At 37.5% G+C, this 18523-nt stretch overlaps 1 protein-coding gene across 5 annotated transcripts in view; it reads left to right on the top strand.

The window, feature by feature from the left end:
* The window catches only part of axo (axotactin), a 927649-nt gene that overhangs the window by 883515 nt on the left and 25611 nt on the right, over positions 1 to 18523 (top strand). The gene's annotated exons all lie outside the window — the stretch shown is intronic.

Here is an 18523-nt window from a genome sequence, read left to right as displayed (position 1 = left end):
GTAAAGAAGGCTCAAGAATGGCATTGTTCAGCAGTTTAATTATTAGAGGTGTGCAAAATGATGAGCTGGGTGATTGAGGCCTTGGATATAAGGAGTAGACATAAGTAACAGGGTTCATAGAGGTAGCTGGAATGAATGATTGGGTTGTGTGAAGAGGACTGTCATAACAAATGTAAGTTGCATTGAGGAGGATTAAAGATAATAATGCGGTTGGGAAAGTGGTCAGCATGCTATTCATATGTGATAATAGAAAGGATTATAATGTGTAAATATGCAGAATAAACTTAATGAGAGAATGGGAATTGTATAAAAGATAGTGATTGCTGCTTTTAATTTTATATGTGACTCCCATTCTATATGTTTACAATATGAAAAGTTGTAAACATATAGTAAATCAGTACTGTGGATGATCTAAGGATGTTTTTTATTTTGTAGTTTTTATATACTTTTTGGTGTTTTTATTTATATTTTACAATTAAAAATGTATTTTATTGTTTCTACCAAATTTGCCAGTGCTGCTATAAATTGCCAATCTGGTTGGCCAAGTGGTTAGCATATCCACTCTTCAGCCAAAAGGCTGCAGGTTCGAATCCCACCATGGGTATGGATGTTGTGATTGTGAAAATGCTAGTGGTGATGGTGGTGGGCAGTAGATGATGTGGTTTGCTGTAGTTGGTGGATTTGAGTGGAAGAGATGGAGAGTTGTAGAGTAGGTGTCCTTCCTCGATGAGTCTTTGGACTCCTTGGTGGTGTCATGTGATAATAATATATATATATATATATATATATATATATGTATGTATATTTATAACAGTATTTCATAATATAAACAATGCCACAGGAACAAAATTAATAAATAAATAATTTATTTAGGTACAATTATATTACTACTGGATTTAGCCAAAAGTTACTGGCATTAGAGAAAATTGGTATTATCATAGCTGACTAAGGATGATGCAATTATAGTCATAAAAAGTGATGGTTATAATATTTTAGAGCAGATAGAGAAAATATGATGAGGGAGGGATATTATTGATTATATAATTATATCAGATGAGTTGTAATCAAAAAGAGTGCTAGCAACAGGAAATCAGTAAAATGGAAAACACGTTCTTCAGGCTGTCTGGCATGAGATACAAGCTAATATGACAAAATATTTAAGGTGTAATTTCTAAGTTCTAATTTCTAATTCTAAGGTCCCATTTAAGGACTAATGTAGAAAATGGGAAGAACTTTGCGATTTGAAGATTAGTATAACAGACCTCGGCAACATTGCTACAGAGGCAGGAGAATATTGACCCAGAGAGACGAGTAGCGTGATCAAGGATGAAGATAACGAATAGAATGTAAATGAAAAAAGAAAAGTAGAGAGTGTGGTAAGTTCGAATCATTGTGAAGTTTTCGAAGATGGTGTTAATTGGGAGAAGAATGGCAAGCAAGAGTGGGTAGCTTGCAGAGAGAGACAGATGCTCAGAAAGAGGAGGTAGAATGTCTCGGGAATAAGTTGAGAAGTGTGAAGAAGAGATTAAGTGACTGGAAATGATGAATGCAAAGCAAATCAGAGTGGGAGTGAGAGAGTTATGAGGAGAATAGAACCAGTAAAAGAGAGAGAGAGAATGAGAAAAATGTGAGAGTGCTGGAACCAGGAATGGAGAGATGCCAGGACAACAGGTAAGTAGGCAAGCAAAGAAAGGAAGTGTTAGCGGAAGGAGAGAGAGAGAGAGAGAGAGAGAGGGAGGGATGCAAGGAAGGAACAGAATGGTAAGAGGTGTGTGGAGACTCGATAATCCATGGTGTGCAAGATAGAATGCCTGAGGAGTGTTTACATGGAGAAACAACTGAAAGCGTGGCTATGGCAATTAAGCCAGGTAAAAGGGTGGATGAGATGATTATGATGGTGGGCAGGAATGACTTGAGAGACAATGTAAATCTGGTGACAAGAGATCTCATGTTCATGCTTGAGGTTGTACAGAAGAAGACTGAGAGAAAGGGAAGATTGTGTGTGTGTGTGTGTGTGTGTGTGTGTGTGTGTGTGTGTGTGTGTGTGTGTGTGTGTGTGTGTGTGTGTGTGTGTGTTGCCCAAGTATGATAATGCAGAGCTGCCTTAATAATGAACAGTATAATAGTAAAATGTGTCGAAAGAGAGGTGTGGAATACTTGGATGCTTGGAGGGCATTTGAGGATCGAAAGGAACTGTATGTGAGAGACGGCTTGCATTTGAATGAGGAAGGACGTAGCATCTGGAGAGCTTTCTCTGTTCTCTGAACGGGTCAGTGTATTAATGGAAGGATTATCAGGGTGGATGGTAGCAGGGGGCTGCATCTTTGGGGAATAGGTGCTTGGAAGAAGGGGAAATACATTGGGTAATATTGTATCTAGTCAAGTCTGGAAGAGATAATGATAAGTATAGAAAACGTGATTTTTATTCTTTATACTAATGCCAAGAGTTATCCAGAATAAAGGAGATGAATTGGTGGCACTGATAGCATCAGTTTGTCCAAAGATGATTGGGATCTCTGAGACATAGTTGACGGAAGATGATATACTAACAGAAGTAGCAGGGAACAGCATTTTTTGACAGGATAGGAAGGGAAAAACATGGTGGTGGAGTACTGCCCATGATAAGTGATGACGTGTCCCCTCAGAGTGGAGGATTTGGCAGGCAATGGCATTGTTTTTGGAAGCATATGGTGTGAGGTAGAGATGGGCAGGACAGGATATTAAGTAGGGTGTTGCTACAAGCCAGGGAGATGTTTAGATGGTTGAACTTGGCAAGTGCACGAAGAACGATTGTTATGGGAGATTTTAACTACAGCAGTATAAATCGGGTAAGGAAACTGCATGTAGTCATAAGGGAATGAAATTTCTAGAATTCTTGAGGGACAAATGTCTTAGGTAGTACATAGCAACAGGAACACAAGGTTCAAAAGTTTTGGATTTGGTCATAATATCAGAAGAACTGATTATAAATGAGATGGCATCTCTGTTCCCAGTTGGAGAGAGTGACTATGTAGTTTTGACTTGGAAGGTGAATAGACATGCAGGAGTATCAAAGAGAAAGGAATGTATGTGGAATTATAAAGCTGATGATTATAATAGGCTTAGATATCAACTTGGGGTAGTTCCATCGAGTGAGAATTGGAAGGGTGAGATATCTTTAGTGCTTGGGAACTTGTGAAGGAATATTTATTAGCAGCAACAGCAAGTTGTACGAGGGTGGTCTGAAAAGTTCTCGGCCTCGACCATAGATGCAACACTATTGGCAAGAGATTTTTTTTTCTAAGTTGGTACATCTGTCATAAGCATCCATGTGAAATTGCAAGTCATTCTATCAAGTAGTTTGTTTTATACAGCTGTCTGAAGCAAAAGTGTCATCCGTATCCCTTGAAATGGATAAAATTGAGTATCGTGCAATTATAAAATTCTTTGTAAAAGAAGGTTTAACGGCAAAAGAAATTCATTCAAAGTTCATAAAAGTTTATGAGCACTCTTCTCCTTCATTTTCGACAATTAAGAAATGAGTTGCCGAGTTTAAACGTGGCCATACCAGCCTTGAAGATGATCCATGTGAAGGACGTCCAAAAAATAACAAAATCATTGATCAAGTGCACAATATGGTATTGGATGACCAGCGAGTCAAAGTGTGTGAAATTGCTGAAACTATAGACATTTCAAAAGAACATAGAGGATATATTTTGCATGAAGAATTGCATATGCAAAAACTTTGCACAAGATGGGTGCTGCGCTTGCTCACAGCAGATCAAAAACGCACTCGCATGAAAATCTCTGAACATGCTTGGAGTGCTTTAACAAGAATAAAACTGATTTTGTGCATCAATTTATTACTATGGATGAGACTTGCATTTACCATTACACACCAGAATCCAAATGGCAGTCAAAACAGTGGACAGAAGCCAGTTGTTCACCAGCAAAGAAGAAAAAGTCTGTTCCATCAGCAGGAAAGGTCATGACATCATTGTTTTGGGATGCTAAAGGCATTTTGTTTATTAATTATCTTGAAAAGGGTAAAACAATAACTGGGGAATATTATTCCAATCTTTTAATCAGACTAGACAAAAAAATTTGTGAGAAAAGACCCAGTTTGCAGAATAAAAAAAGCATCTTCATCGGGACAGTGCATTCGCCCACCAAAGTGTTTTGGCAATGGGAAAATTAAGGGATCTGTAATATGAATAGTTGGAACATCTTCCCTATTCCCCCAGATTGGGCTCCCTCTGACTTCTATGTCTTCCCAAAATTAAAACTCTTCCTCATTGGTCAGCATTTTTCTTCGAATCAAGAGGTGATTGCAGCTGTTTTTGCAGATCTTACTGAGAACCACTACAGGGATGGAATAATAGTGCTGGAGCATCACTGGAATAAATGTATTAGTCTTAAAGGAGATTATATTGAAAAATAACAATAATTTTGAAATTTAAATTCATTTATTCATTGTTAGGCCAGGAACTTTTCAGACCACCCTTGTATGCTGCAAGTAAAGAAGTGGACACAATTTGATCTAAAGTGGTTGACAAACAATATCAAACAGCAACTGAAGGTAAAAAAGAGGTTATGGAAGAGATATAAGAAGAGAGTTGGAGAGCAGATGCATGAAGAATAAAAGACTCAGGCCAGGAGAGTGACTAGTATGTTAAGGAAGGCAAAATTGTAATGTGAGAAGAGATTGGCCCTGAGATCCAAAGAAAATCCTAAGGAATTTTTTCTCTTTGTGGAAAGTAGGAGGAGAAATGATATGTGGAAAAATGACATTGTTCAATAAAAATGGGAATAGAGTCACTGATACAATGGACAGTGGAGTTGTTCAATGAACACTTTATTAAGGTATTTCATCCTGGAGAAGTAGGCTTTAATACTAAAGGAATAGGACAGGCTCGAGGTTTAGAAATGCAACAGGAGGTTTCATATACTGAATACTCTGGATGTCGATAAAGCAGTGGGACCGGATGGAGTTTTTATTTTATTTTATTTTTTTATTTATTTTTTTTTAATATATTGAGCCCATACACGAGAGGTTGGTTAGTACTATATATGGATAGTGGTTTGGGAAAGGAGAAACTTGTTTACATTTGACTCTTTATTTTAAGGTTACACAGTGATCAGCATTCATATTTATGAATTTAGAGACACAAAACACACGTGTTGAAAAGATTATTTTACTGATTAATAATAAAATAATAACTTTACATTTCGACCTCTGTATTGAGATAATAAGCTTTTGTGATAATAAGCAGATAAAGGGAATACCACTGTTGTTTTAAACTGGACAGCCTACATAGAAAAAACGAACCATTTGGTATCGGACCACAACACCTTCCAAATGGTAAATTACAACCCCACACAACACAACAAAAAGAAAACTCCTGAACTACTTAAATCAGTTAACACTTGGTTGGAAGAAACAATTAAAAAATTAATACTAAGAAACAATTAAAAAATTAATACTACCGCAGTATGCCCGCACGCCCAGAATTTATGGCCTGCCAAAAGTACACAAAATAGACACACCTTTACGTCCAATTGTGGAAGGAATCGACAGCCCGAATTACCACTTAGCCAAAAAATTAGCGGCCACACCCAAGGAATTGTTTAGCCATTCCCCTTCCTACATAAAAAATACACAACATTTCATAAACAAAATTAAAAACATTACACTCAATGACCAAGAATATTAGTCAGCTTTGACATAACTTTCCTTTTCACCAATGTCCCAATCAATGATACTATCTTGCTCTTACAGAACATATTTCCACACGACATCATGGCCCTCTTTGCCCACGTACTCCGCTCCGGATATTTCATGTGGCAAAACAATTTTTACCTTCAAAAAGAGGGTACAGCCATGGGCTCACCACTTCCCCCCCCCCCCCAATAGCGAACTTTTATATGGAAGATTTTGAGCAATGAGCTCTAGAGTCGACTTGCCTAAAACCCAAAATTTTGCTCAGATACATCGACGATATTTTTGCAATTTGGCTCCACGGCCGCAAAGCACTAAATACATTCCTTAGCCACCTGAACAAACAACACAAACGCATCCAATTCACCATTGAAATAGAAAAAAACAACTCTCTTCCGTTCCTAGACACACTTGTCACACCTACCCACACAGGCCAGTACATAAACAAAACTTCTTATCACTACTCAACACAAAAACTAAGGGTCATAAGCACCCTTAAACACAGAGCTCAAACTATTTGTTCAAATGAACAAGCTCTTAACCATGAATATGAGACCATCAAACATACCTTTATAAAAAATGGATACATTATAAAAACCATTCACAAGATCCTCCACAAAGATACCACTAATAACAAAAAAGATTTCAAGAATGCTATTGCTATACCATATGTTAGAGGCATTTCCAAGAAAATAGACAGAACAATACACAAACACAACATCAAAACCACCTTTAAATCCCCAACAAAATTAAGACACCTATCCAGTTCTTCCAAGGATCTTCTGCCACACCTAGCCCACCCAGGGGTTTACAAAATACAATGCACATGTAACATACCATACATAGGGGAAACAGGGCAAATCATCCCAATCAGGAAGGATGAACACAAACAACATATAAAATACCTCTATTTTGGAAAAACCGGCCTTTCTGACCATGCACTCCAAACATACGACAGAATTGATTGGAAAGGTACCAAGTCCCTACACCGCACCAAAACCTAGTTCGAGCAGAAATTAGGAAGCATGTGAAATGCTCAAACATGATCCGAATCTGAATAAAAATGATGGTCTAACCATTCCAAGAATGTGGAGGACCCATCTGCAACCTTCATAGCAACCACAAACGAAAAATCTGAATACAAGAAGACTTAGTGAAGTGTTTTTGTTTTTTTTTCCTGAACATTGAATAACAACCTTACTGTACAAATTCAGAAGATATTAAAAGACTACATATTGTATTCCTTGATAAACACATCAGGGAGGAGACTGTTCCACAATGCAGCAGTAGCAGAAATGAAGGAGGAGGAGGAAACGAAACTTGTTCCGTGGGTTTCAAGGTGCACTGTGAAGGGATGTTGAGCAACAGCTGCATGTATTCCAACAAGCTTAATACTAAGTGGGGGAATTATTGATTCTATTTCAGGTGAACATTTTTCATGGAAATATTTATAGACACATGTTGGAAACCAAATGTCTGTGCAAAAGTGGGAGGAGTGAGTTGGTAAGAGATGGGTCATTAATAAGTCTAATTGCTCTCCTCTGTATTGAGTCAAGCATTTTGAAGGATCTTTTAGGGGCCCCCAGTCCAAATGAGAGAGCAATATTCAATAGCTGGGCTGATTTATGATTTGTATAAGGTTAACAGCTGTTCAAAGGTGAAGTAATGTCTTAAGCAAAAGAGAATCCTAGTTTTTTAGAAGCTAAGGATGCAATGGTTGTGATATGTTTCTGCCAGGAGTGGCTTGATGTCAGGGTAATTTCAAGAAGAGAAATCTCATCTTGTCTGGAAATTTGGGTAATAGTTGAGAAATTGGTTATTTTTTGTGAGAAATAAGACAGAACTGGGTTTTATTAGCATTGAAATTGACACTCCATTGGAGGATAGTTTGGAGATCAGAATTGAGGGCAGTGGTGATTGATGTTCTGTAGGTTGAGGTGAGTTGTGTAGAGTAAGGTTTATCAAATGAAAGGGAGGAATGCAATGTACTGTCATCTGAAAAACTGTGTATTGGGTTGGCAGTCAACTGAAGTAGGTCACTGATATACAGCAGGAAGAGGGTTGGTGAGAGGACAGAACCTTGTGGAACCCTGGCATTAGTTGAGTGGTGAGAGGATAAGGAACCATCCACCATCACAGATTATGTTGTGTGTCTGTGGTGTGTGTGTGTGCAGACAGAAAGTTGGCAATCCAACCACAGTAGTTCTGAGACAGACCAAATGACGATAGTTTGCTAAGTAAGCCTTTGTGCCAGTCAAAAGCTTTGGAGATATCAAGTGCAATAACTTGAGATTCACCAAACTTCTCCATGGCATTTGTCCAGAGATGGGTGACATGTATGGACAGATCTCCTGTTGATCGGCAGTGACAGAATCCATGCTGGCAGTCATTTATTAGATGAGTGTCTTCAAGGTAGTGTAGGAGTTGGGAATTGATGATTTTTCCATTTTACTTTAGCAGGACTGAAGTGTGTGAGACAGGGATGTATTTAGATTTGTTGTCCTTCTTGGGAATGGGTTGAATATAGGCCAATTTCCAGGCTGTGGAATAGATACCAGTGGAGTAAGAGAGCATTATATAGGCAACATAGGATAGGAGTCAGTTCTGGTGCACAAACTTTCAGGACAATTGAAGGAATGCCATCAGGGCCAGGAGATTTTTTTGAGTATTTTTCTGATCTCTTTCTGTAAAAAGGATATAGGGTGGTCATTGTATGTTGGGCATCTGGAATGGTTGGTTGGCATTTACCATTGTCAGTTATGCATGCATTGGAAACAAAGTGTGAAGCCGGACAATTGGCATTTTCTGTGGGTGATGATGCAATAGAGCCATCTGGGTATGATTGAGATGGGAATAGTGTTGGGCAGAAGTTATGACCAATTGCTTTGGATAGAGACCAAAAGGCTCAGCTGCAATTTGGACAGGCTGCTAGTTTCCTGCTTTTTGCTCTTTTGAACTCTGTTTTGGAAGCATTGATAGTTTTTTGTGCATCTATTTTGGGCTTGAGTATAAACTCTATAAAGCAGGATGGAGTTCTTGATTTCAGTCAGTTATGGTATTCTTGATTTTTTATTTGTACAACTTTGGCACATCTTTTGGAGAACCAGGGTTTAGTTAGGGAATGGCAGTTCAGAGGTGTGGGGAATGTATGTTTTCATGCCAGTGAGAATTACTTTGGTGATAAGTTTGGTGCATTTGGGGGGGGGGGGGGTTTGGAAGGCTGGAAGCAATAGTCCAGCCATGGAAATGAGGCATAGTAGTTGCAGAGGCTGTCCCACATGACACTGTTATAATGCCAAACTACTCTTGTATGGGAGTGGCTGTATAAGCATTGTTGAATGGCGGAGGAGATCAGCACTAGGTTGTGGTTAGAATTACCAAGGGGGAGCCCACTACATTCACCATGTATTTGGAAGAGTCATTGGTGAGGAAGAGATCTAGAGTGTTTGGGGGAGTGATTTGGGTTATCTGGTATTCTGGTTGTCATTTGAACAAGGTGTGTAAGGTCATTGGTGACAGCAGATCTTTCAGCATCTCTTCCTGCAAGATCTGTGCAGCTGGAGGAGGAAAGCCAGTGGGTGTTGTGGACACTAAAATCTCTTAGAAGGATGATTTTGCTGTTGGAAAAGTGGGACTGGAGAAAATCAATTTTTAAGGAGAGGAAATTCAAAGAGTTCAACAACCACTTTGTACTCTTTGAATTAAAGAGTTCAAAAAGTAGGGAAGGATATTTTAAATGAAAGAAGGTCAGGGTTGGGTGATTCTAAGTTAGGTGCTCTCTGGCAAGGTATGTCAGAGCAGATATATGTGCAATGGTGGTAGCGGACTGAAAGTGTCGAACAATAGACCAGTTTGTTTCATCAGTAGTTGTTAAGATCTTAGAGAAATTAATGAGAGATCATAAACAGCATTGGGTAGATGAGGATCTGTGAGAATCAACATGGATTTGTTAAGGGGTGCTCTTGCTTTAGTAATATGATTGCCTTTTATAATAAAGTAACAAGAGCAGTTGATGAGGGTAAGACATTTAAGGCATATTCTGCCATTTTTTTGGATTTTACAAAGGCATTTGACAGGGTACCACATGATAAGCTGATATTTAAGTGGCAGCACTTGGGTTTAGATGTCAGGTTAGTGAACTGGATTCAGCATTGGCTATTTGATAGGTATCAGAGAGCTGTGTATAGTGGAGCAATATCAAGGAGGCAGAAGGTCATGAGTGGGGTCCCACAGGGCTCAGTACTGGGACCTGTATTATTTAACCTTTATATCAGTGACATTGTCAATGGATTTCAGGGGGATATTCAGTTGTTTGCAGATGGTGTGAAGCTAGGAAGGGTTATTAGTAATAGTGCAGGTGTGGTAGCCCTGCAAGAGGATTTGAATAAACTGGACAGATGGACAAATGAATGGGACTATCAGTTTAATGCAGCTAACTGTGAAGTCTTAAGTTTGGGACACATGATACATTGATGGGGGGGCAGCATACTCTGTTGGAGGAGCTGTACTGGAAGAAGCAGGGGAAACAAGAGACCTGGGGGTTTATGATTAATAGAAGCCTGAAATTCAGGGAACATATTGCAAAGGTGGTGAAGGTAACACAGAGGATTGCTGCAATACTGAGAAGGATGTTAACCTGTAGAGATAAAAGAGTTGTCATTCTATTGTATAAAGCCCTGATCAGACCACACTTGGACTATTGTTCTGAAATTTGGTCCGGATTTGAAGGGGATAAATTAACTGTGGAAAGAGTGCAGAAGCAGATACCAAAGATGGTATCAGGACTGTACAATGTTAGTTATGAAGACAGGCTGAAGAATGTGGACTGCAGAGTTTGGTAGAAAGGAGAGGTGATATGATTGAGACTTTTAAATTATTGAGAAGTAGTTACAGGGTTGACAGTGGAGAGTTCCTTCATTTAGTGGAACAGGAGGAACGAGCAAGGACAAGGGGCCATCCCTGGAAGTTATGAAAGGAAGTTGTGAGCAAGAGGGTCAGGAGCGGTTTCTTTACATGGAGTGTAGTTGAACCATGGAATGCATTGCTTGATAGAGTAGTAAGAGAAATGAACGCTCAATGAGTTCAAGGAGTAGTATGATAAACTTTGTGTTTTCTAGGATTTGTCTCCCATGATGAGTCTTGTGACTCCATGAAGGCCTGAATCATAATAATAATGATAATAATAATAATATTTGTTTGACTGCTGCTGCTGTAGGCCAGGGAATGCAAAGGATGATGTGGGTGATATGTATTAGCAAATAAATTAAAAAATTAGTGAGAGAGGATAATTAGTATTGGTGACTTCACTTATGGTGATATAGATTGGAAGGAGGAAAGATCATACGAGTGGAAGGAAATGAAATTTATGCAGCTGCTTAGGAATAATTACCTAAGACAGCATGTAATGGAAGGTACAAGGGGATCAAGAGTACCTGACCCTGTGATTACATCTGAGTATATGTGTATAACTAAGATGGATATATTATTGTCAATCGTTGAGAGCGAAAGGGTTTTTATGTGGAATTACAAAGCTGGGAATTATAAGAAACTTGGAAAATTGCTTGGAGCAGTACCATTGGAGAATATACTTCAGGGAAAAAATGTTAGTAGTTCTTGGAAAGTGTTAAATGGATGTTTGAAGGAACAAATAACAAACTGCATCCCAAGAATTAAGAGAATTAATAAACTTGGAATTAAATGGATGAGTTACAGCATTAAGTAGAAATTAAAAAGAAAGAGAAGCATGTGGAAAAGATTCATAGATATATGTGTCCATCAGGCTCATGAGCAGTATGAAGCACAGGCCAGAAGAGTGGCTGGTATGGTAAGGAAAGCAAAATCAGAGTATGAGAAGAGATTAGCCAAGTAGTCAAGAGTAATCTGAAAGAGTTCATTCAATATGTGGCAAGCAAAAGGAAGAATGACCACAGTAGAATGATTTTGAAAAATGCATATGATAGGGAAGTGACTGAAGCAGACAAACTAGTTGAGTTATTGAGTAATCATTTTGAAAGGATGCATCATCCAGGTAATGATATAACAGTAATAGATATGACAGGGATTAATGTGAAAGTAAAGATAGAGGAAGTCGAGGTACATCGGATATTACAGGATCTGGACATTAATAATACAACTATGGGTTTGGATGAGATATCAGATCATGTAGTACAAGAATGTGCTAGGGAATTGGTAGTCCCTATTACTAGAATGTTTAACCTGGGTCTCAGCTCAGGTAGAATTCCAAGGAAATGGAAAGAGGTAAAAATAGTTCTATTGCATAAAGGCAGTTCTAAGACTGAAGTAGCTAATTATAGACTAATTAGGCATGTTAGTAGTGGTAATTAAAGTATTAGAGAAGTTGGGTTCAAGACAAAATTTAGGAATGGGTGGAAAAGAATAGCATATTGTTTTTTTTGGGGGGGGGGGGGGAGGAAGCAATGCTTTGTGAAGGGTAGATCATGCTTCAGTAACTTACTTCCTATAATAGAGGTGATAGTTGAGTTGGATAAAGGTAATGGCTACACAGTCATACTGTTGGACTTTGCAGAGGTGTTTGATAAGATACCATATGAAATCCTGATATATAAATTACATCAAATGGCTATGGACATGAAGTTGGTGATGTTGATAAGAGATTGGTCGATGGAGAGATACTAGATGCTAGTTTATACAGATGCACAGTATAGTATAGTATAATAAAGATTTTTCACTTCGTGGCATTGTTCTGTGATGGGAGAAAACAAAGTAGCATCTCTGGCAGTTGAATGAGTAAGGATGTGGTTAGTAGGAATGAGAAGTCTATGCTTTTTTATTCATGTCATATGATGAGTGAGTAGAATTAGTTGCCACTGGAAGTTTGGGTGCTTCTTTAGTGAATGCATTCTAGGAGAGGTAGGATAAGTGAGGCTAAACATAGTAAATCTAGCCCAGGGGTGGCCAACCTTTTATAGTTCATGCATCATTTTTTTCATTTTTTAGTTAAGATGCGCCATACAAACTTATACCACTTTTCAGCTCTTGTAAAATATGGTAATATGGATATATTTAACAGTTTTGCATAAAATGATTTATTATATATATATGGTAATATAGACTTTTAGCAGTTTTAAATAAAAGGATTTCATATAAAGTCAAGATAAACATTAATTATTTTATTGAGACTTTTGAAATCGCTTTGCTTTTGCTAAGCTTGTAATATTTGGAGTAAAATCAGTTACAGAAACCATCAAACAGTTTTTCAAATTTGAATCAGTCAGTCGCGACTGTAGTTTGTTCTTAATCATTTTTATTGATGAAAATGCTTGTTCGCATCTGTATGTAGTTCCAAAATGACAGATATAACTCTGAGCAAATTTTTTCAGTTCTGGAAAATGTTCACAGGACAATGATCGCCAGAAATTAATTATATCAGAAGCATCTAGGAGTGATGGACGTTCATTAAATTTCATTTTCAATAAAGAATTGGTTTTGAGATCAATAAGTTCCATTTGTATGTTACTAGGCTTCGTCAAGATTTTTTGTTCATGAAAAGGGATTTATAAATGTATGCAGTCTTCTTCTTCGGCAAAATCGCTAAAACGACTGTTAAAGGACTCTTGCAATAATCTGAGTTTCTCAGTATATTCTGTAAAGTTGCCATTATCCTCAACAGATTCACTATGGCAAATAAGTCAGCTTTTACTCTTACAGAATACAGAGACAAATGTAAGAAAGCTAAACAGTGTGTAAAACTAGCTAAACAAAAGTCATGGGAGGACTTTGGCAAGAATATAGAAAATAAATATCAAGAAGGTGGCAAAATATTCTGGAGGTTGTTGAAGAAGCTTAGGAATGGAGGAAAGAGTGCTGTAAAAGGAATTAGAGATGATAAAGGTGAAATGAAAACAGGAGAAAAAGATATCCTTGAAGTATGGAGTAATTACTTTGAAAAACTGCTAAATGAAACAAGCAGTGATGACAGCACAGTGGTAAAAAACACTGACCAGGCATGCAGTCAGGAATACATATCCATACTTGAAGTAGAAAAAGCCATCAAAGGCTTGAAATGTGGAAAGGCAGCAGGAGTAGATGATATTCGACCAGAAATGCTGAAGTATGGTGGTATAAGAGTCTTACAGTGGCTGCACTGCATAGTTCAGAAAGCCTGGACAGAGGGACGAATTCCCGATGATTGGAGTAGAGCTCTCATAGTACCCATATATAAAAAGGGAAATAAAACTGAATGTGAGAATTACAGAGGTATTTCCCTACTGAGTGTTCCTGGCAAGATCTATGCAAGTATACTTGAGAAACGGTTGAGAAAAATTGTGGAAGAAAAGCTTGGTGAAGAACAAGCTGGATTCAGGCCAAATAGAGGCTGTCAGGATCAGATCTTCACTTTACGACAAATAGTCGAGAAAGCATGGGAATATAACAAAGATCTGTATTTAAGTTTTGTCGATTTGGAAAAGGCATATGACAAGGTGCCAAGAGAGAAGCTATTCAATACGCTGCAGTTATATGGTGTCAATGGGGCATTATATCAAGCAATACTTAGTCTTTATTTGAGTTGCAAGTCAGCAGTTAGAATTGAAGGAAGTACAGGAAGATGGTTTAATGTTAAATCTGGTGTGAGACAAGGATGTACATTATCCCCTCTGTTATTCATTATCTATATGGATCACATTATGAAGGAATGTGGTATTCAACCTGATATCAAAATTGGAGATGTTAATGTCAGCTCTTTGCTTTATGCGGATGATGTTATACTTCTAAATAAATCCGCTACAAGTCTGCAAGATTCTCTGACTAAATTGAATAGCTGTTGTAATAGATATGGTATGAAGGTCAGCAATAAAAAGACAAAGACAATGAAAATAGGCAGAATCATTGAAAATGTCAACTGTGTTGTGAATGGAGAACCTGTGGAACAAGTAAAACATTTCAGCTACTTAGGCACAATTTTTACTGAAGATGGTAAACTAAATATAGAAATAGACAACAGAATCAGCAAAGCTGGTATCGTGGGAAGTCAACTGAATAAATTCATATGGAATAAGAAAGAAATTAGTCGGAACACTAAATTAGCTGTATGCAAGACTGTGTTCAAACCAATTTTAACTTATGGATCTGAGAGCTGGGTCAGAAGTAAAACACTTGACCAAAGACTAGAGACCGCAGATATGAGAGTCCTGAGAAAGATTAGAGGCGTGAACAGATGGCATCAATGGCAATATCATATTAAAAATGAGGATATTAGGAAAGAACTTGACATTGTCAGCATCCAGGAATGCGTTAGCAGAGCTAATCTCAGATGGTATGGTCACTTAAATAGAATGGGAGAGGAAAGATTAGCAAAACAAGTGTTCTCTGCCAGGTTGGCAGGAAAACGACCCAGAGGAAGACCAAGATATAGGTGGATTGATACGGTACAAAGTGCCTTAGACGATAGAAATATAAGATCTGATAATGTTGGAGTCTTGACAAGTAACAGACTGATTTGGAGGAAAATTGTAGATAGGAAGTTAGTAACGATGTAATTTTTTTCATGTAGTACTGTCATATCCTGTACACCCCTTGAGGGTACATGACAGGAATTTGATGATGATGATGATGATTCACTATGTACTTTTAAATGTGGAAATTGACTTGAATCCCTGTTTTCTAACTGGGAGATGAACAGTTTTAATTTCATTTTGAATGCACTGATGTCATTTACTAAGCTAGGAAACAATTTGTTCTTGCCTTGCAGTTTCAAATATAGATCATTGAGGTGGCCGGTAACATCAACTAAAAATGCTAAATCAAATAGCCATTTCTCATCACACAACAGGGCTTTTTCCTCATGCAGCTCATCCTTCTCTTCCAGAAAATTACGAACACTTTCTTTCAGCTTCCAAAATCTACTGAGAACTTATCCTTTAGAAAGCCAGTGCATCTCACAATGAAGGATGAGATCACCATATTCCACATCTAGCAGTTCACAATATTCTCTGAATTCTCTTCTGTTTAATCCTCTTGCTCTAATTTTATTCACACACTTTACAACTAGTATCGTAACATGCTTCAAGTTTAGAGTTTTTCCACACAGAGATTCTTCATGTATAATACAGTGATACTTTAGTAGAGAACGACCTAAAAACCTTTCAAGTAAAGTTACAGTCCCAGAAACTGTACCTACCATTGACGGTGCTCCATCAGTGCAAATACTGATGAGCTTACTAGAATCTAGTTGTTGATTTTCTAGACATGACTTTTCTTTGTCAAATATGTCTGACCCTCTGGATTTTCCATGAAGTGACTCAAGACCAATAAGTTCTTCAAAGATGTTAAAATTATCATCAATTCCTCTTATAAAAATGCTTAATTGGGCTACATCACATATGTCAGCAGATTCCTCCAAGGCTAAAGAAAAGAAAGAACAAGCATGAACATGGTCTTTCAATTGCTCAGTAACATCATGGGAAAGTTTTTCGATGAGTCTTGTAATTGTTTGCTTGGACAGAGCAGTTTGGTTTACTTTTCTTTCAACATTCTTATCACCAAGACATTTTGCAAATTTTTCGAGACAGGACTTAACAACTTCCTCTCCATCAGAGAAAGGCTTGTGTTTTTCAGCCAACACAAAGGCAATTTCATAAGATGCCTCCAGCATTGCCACACTTTCACAACTTCGTTTCACAAATATATTTTGTCTCTTTTTTATTTCTTCCTTTTTCTTAACCACATATTCTTTCCTCAACTCAGACTCAGGAACTAACTTCAGTTTTCTTCTAATTCAGCTTGATGTTTTCTATAGTGTCTGTTAAGATCATGTCTTCTATTATCTGAGAGAATGCTTTCACAAACAATGCACAACGGTTTTCCTGAAGGACCCGCAATAAATAAGAACTCATTTTCCCAGAGTTCATTAAACTGGTGCTTGCTATCACCTTCTGCTTTTCTTCTGCTCATTTTCTTTTGAAAAGTAATGGGTAACTGACTGTAAAAAAAATATTTCAAAAAGTAAAGCTTATTATTAAATAATTTATTTAAATTATTTTATCGTTTTAAACATTATTCAAAAACAGTTCTACAAGTTTAAGATAAGATTCCTGTTTTCATGAAAGCCTAATACAGTTCTATAAGTTTAAAAATCATATATATACATATTTTTTTCACAGAGAGTTTTCGTCTCTCTCTCATAATATATTATGTCCAATGAAATACGAGATCGCTTTCTGCCATAAAACAGTCGATCAGTTGGCAATCACACACACAACCCAAACATCCTCATTATGAAAGCTTTGCTGATGATCAGTTAAATTTTAGGAATAAACCTACTATAAGTAAATAAAAAGGAAAGATATTGTATAAAAAAAACATAAAAACACATACATACAAACACCGAATAATTGCAGGTTTCAGTAATCGGCAAATTAGGGAGCAGGCAAGAACTTGACATACACGTTCAAAATGAAAAAATTTATTTTTAAATTTACAGAACTATACTAAGCCTTCATGAAAACAGAAATCTTATTTTAAACTTAAAGAACTGTTAATAAAAACATATAAGTTCGAAAACACAGAATTGTTCACTCACATCGAATCAGAAGTTCATCAAACGTTATGACACGAGAGCCAGCTGTAAACTGATTGAGTAACTGGTGACGCATGTCAGCATTTGCCGGTGCCTGTTGCTTCAAAATCAAACAAGTATAATAAGTGCGCACTCTAGAATTCAGTGGTAGGTTAATTGTGTGTTTATACATATATATAAATCGTATACAAAATTTTTTTAAATTTTTCTCTGGGGTTCAGTGCGCCACTTCTAATCATGCAATGCGCCATAGGTTGGCCACCCCTGATCTAGCCTGTGGAATGTTCTACACCCTCTGTCCAAAAAGAAACCGAACGTTTGATAGAAAATAAAACACAGGCCAATTATAATTATTCAAATCATTTATTTCAATCAATATGCTCTCCCTCAGCTTCGATACAGTGTTTGGCACAGTCAATTAATTCTTAAATGAGTTTTTCATATCGGTTTTTGGGATACTGTTGAGGGTTGTGGTTACTGCTGCTTAAACGTTTTCAATGGTGTCGTATCGCTTTCCTTTCATCGGCAAATGAAGTCGGGGGAAGAGAAAGAAGTCACAGGGTGCTAAATCAGGTGAATACGGCGAGTGATCCAACACGCAACCTTGGTTTTTTGCTCAAAAACTGTCTCACAATGTTCGAATGATGAGATGGTGCATTATCGTGCAAAAGTGACCAGCTGCCTGCATCACGATGTTCATGCCATAACACGACAAATTCTCACTATCAATCACTTCAAAACTTTGAGATAAAACTCACCATTGACTGTTTGGCCAGGCGGAACGAATTCTTTGTGGATAATGTTGGAATTGTAGAAACAAATCATCATTGTCTTTAATTTTGACTTTTCCAAGCAACTTTTTTTTGGATGCCCCTCTTCTGGTGGTCTCCACTCAGCATTCTGGCATTTTGTTTCGGACTCATACTCAAAACACATTTCGTCACCAGTAATGATCGTTTCAAGGAAGTTTGAGTCCTTACAAGCGGTTTTAATGAGGTCCTTGCAGTGTTCAATTCGATGCATTTTTTGGTCGTCGATCAACTTGTGGGGAACAAATCGTGAATTGTTATGGACGTCTAAGCTTTAAAAGAATTGACTATTAAAGTCATTCACCAGGTGTAGCTTTCCATTATTTTGTCCAGTCTGAAGCTACTATATTATTATGCAACCAGATAATGACTTTATATCATCATCATAACACTAATTACGAAGGCCCAAACTTCGGTCAAAATGTTGTGAATGTACTCTAGGAAAAACAGGATAGTTGC

This window comes from Typopeltis vanoorti, chromosome 20 (assembly GCF_054136105.1).
Source record: "Typopeltis vanoorti isolate ZY-2024b chromosome 20, IOZ_Tvanoo_1.0, whole genome shotgun sequence".
In the NCBI taxonomy this organism is placed as follows: Eukaryota; Metazoa; Arthropoda; class Arachnida; order Uropygi; family Thelyphonidae; genus Typopeltis; species Typopeltis vanoorti.
Note: the sequence above shows the minus strand (reverse complement) of the source record. Positions and strands in the feature narration are given on the sequence as shown.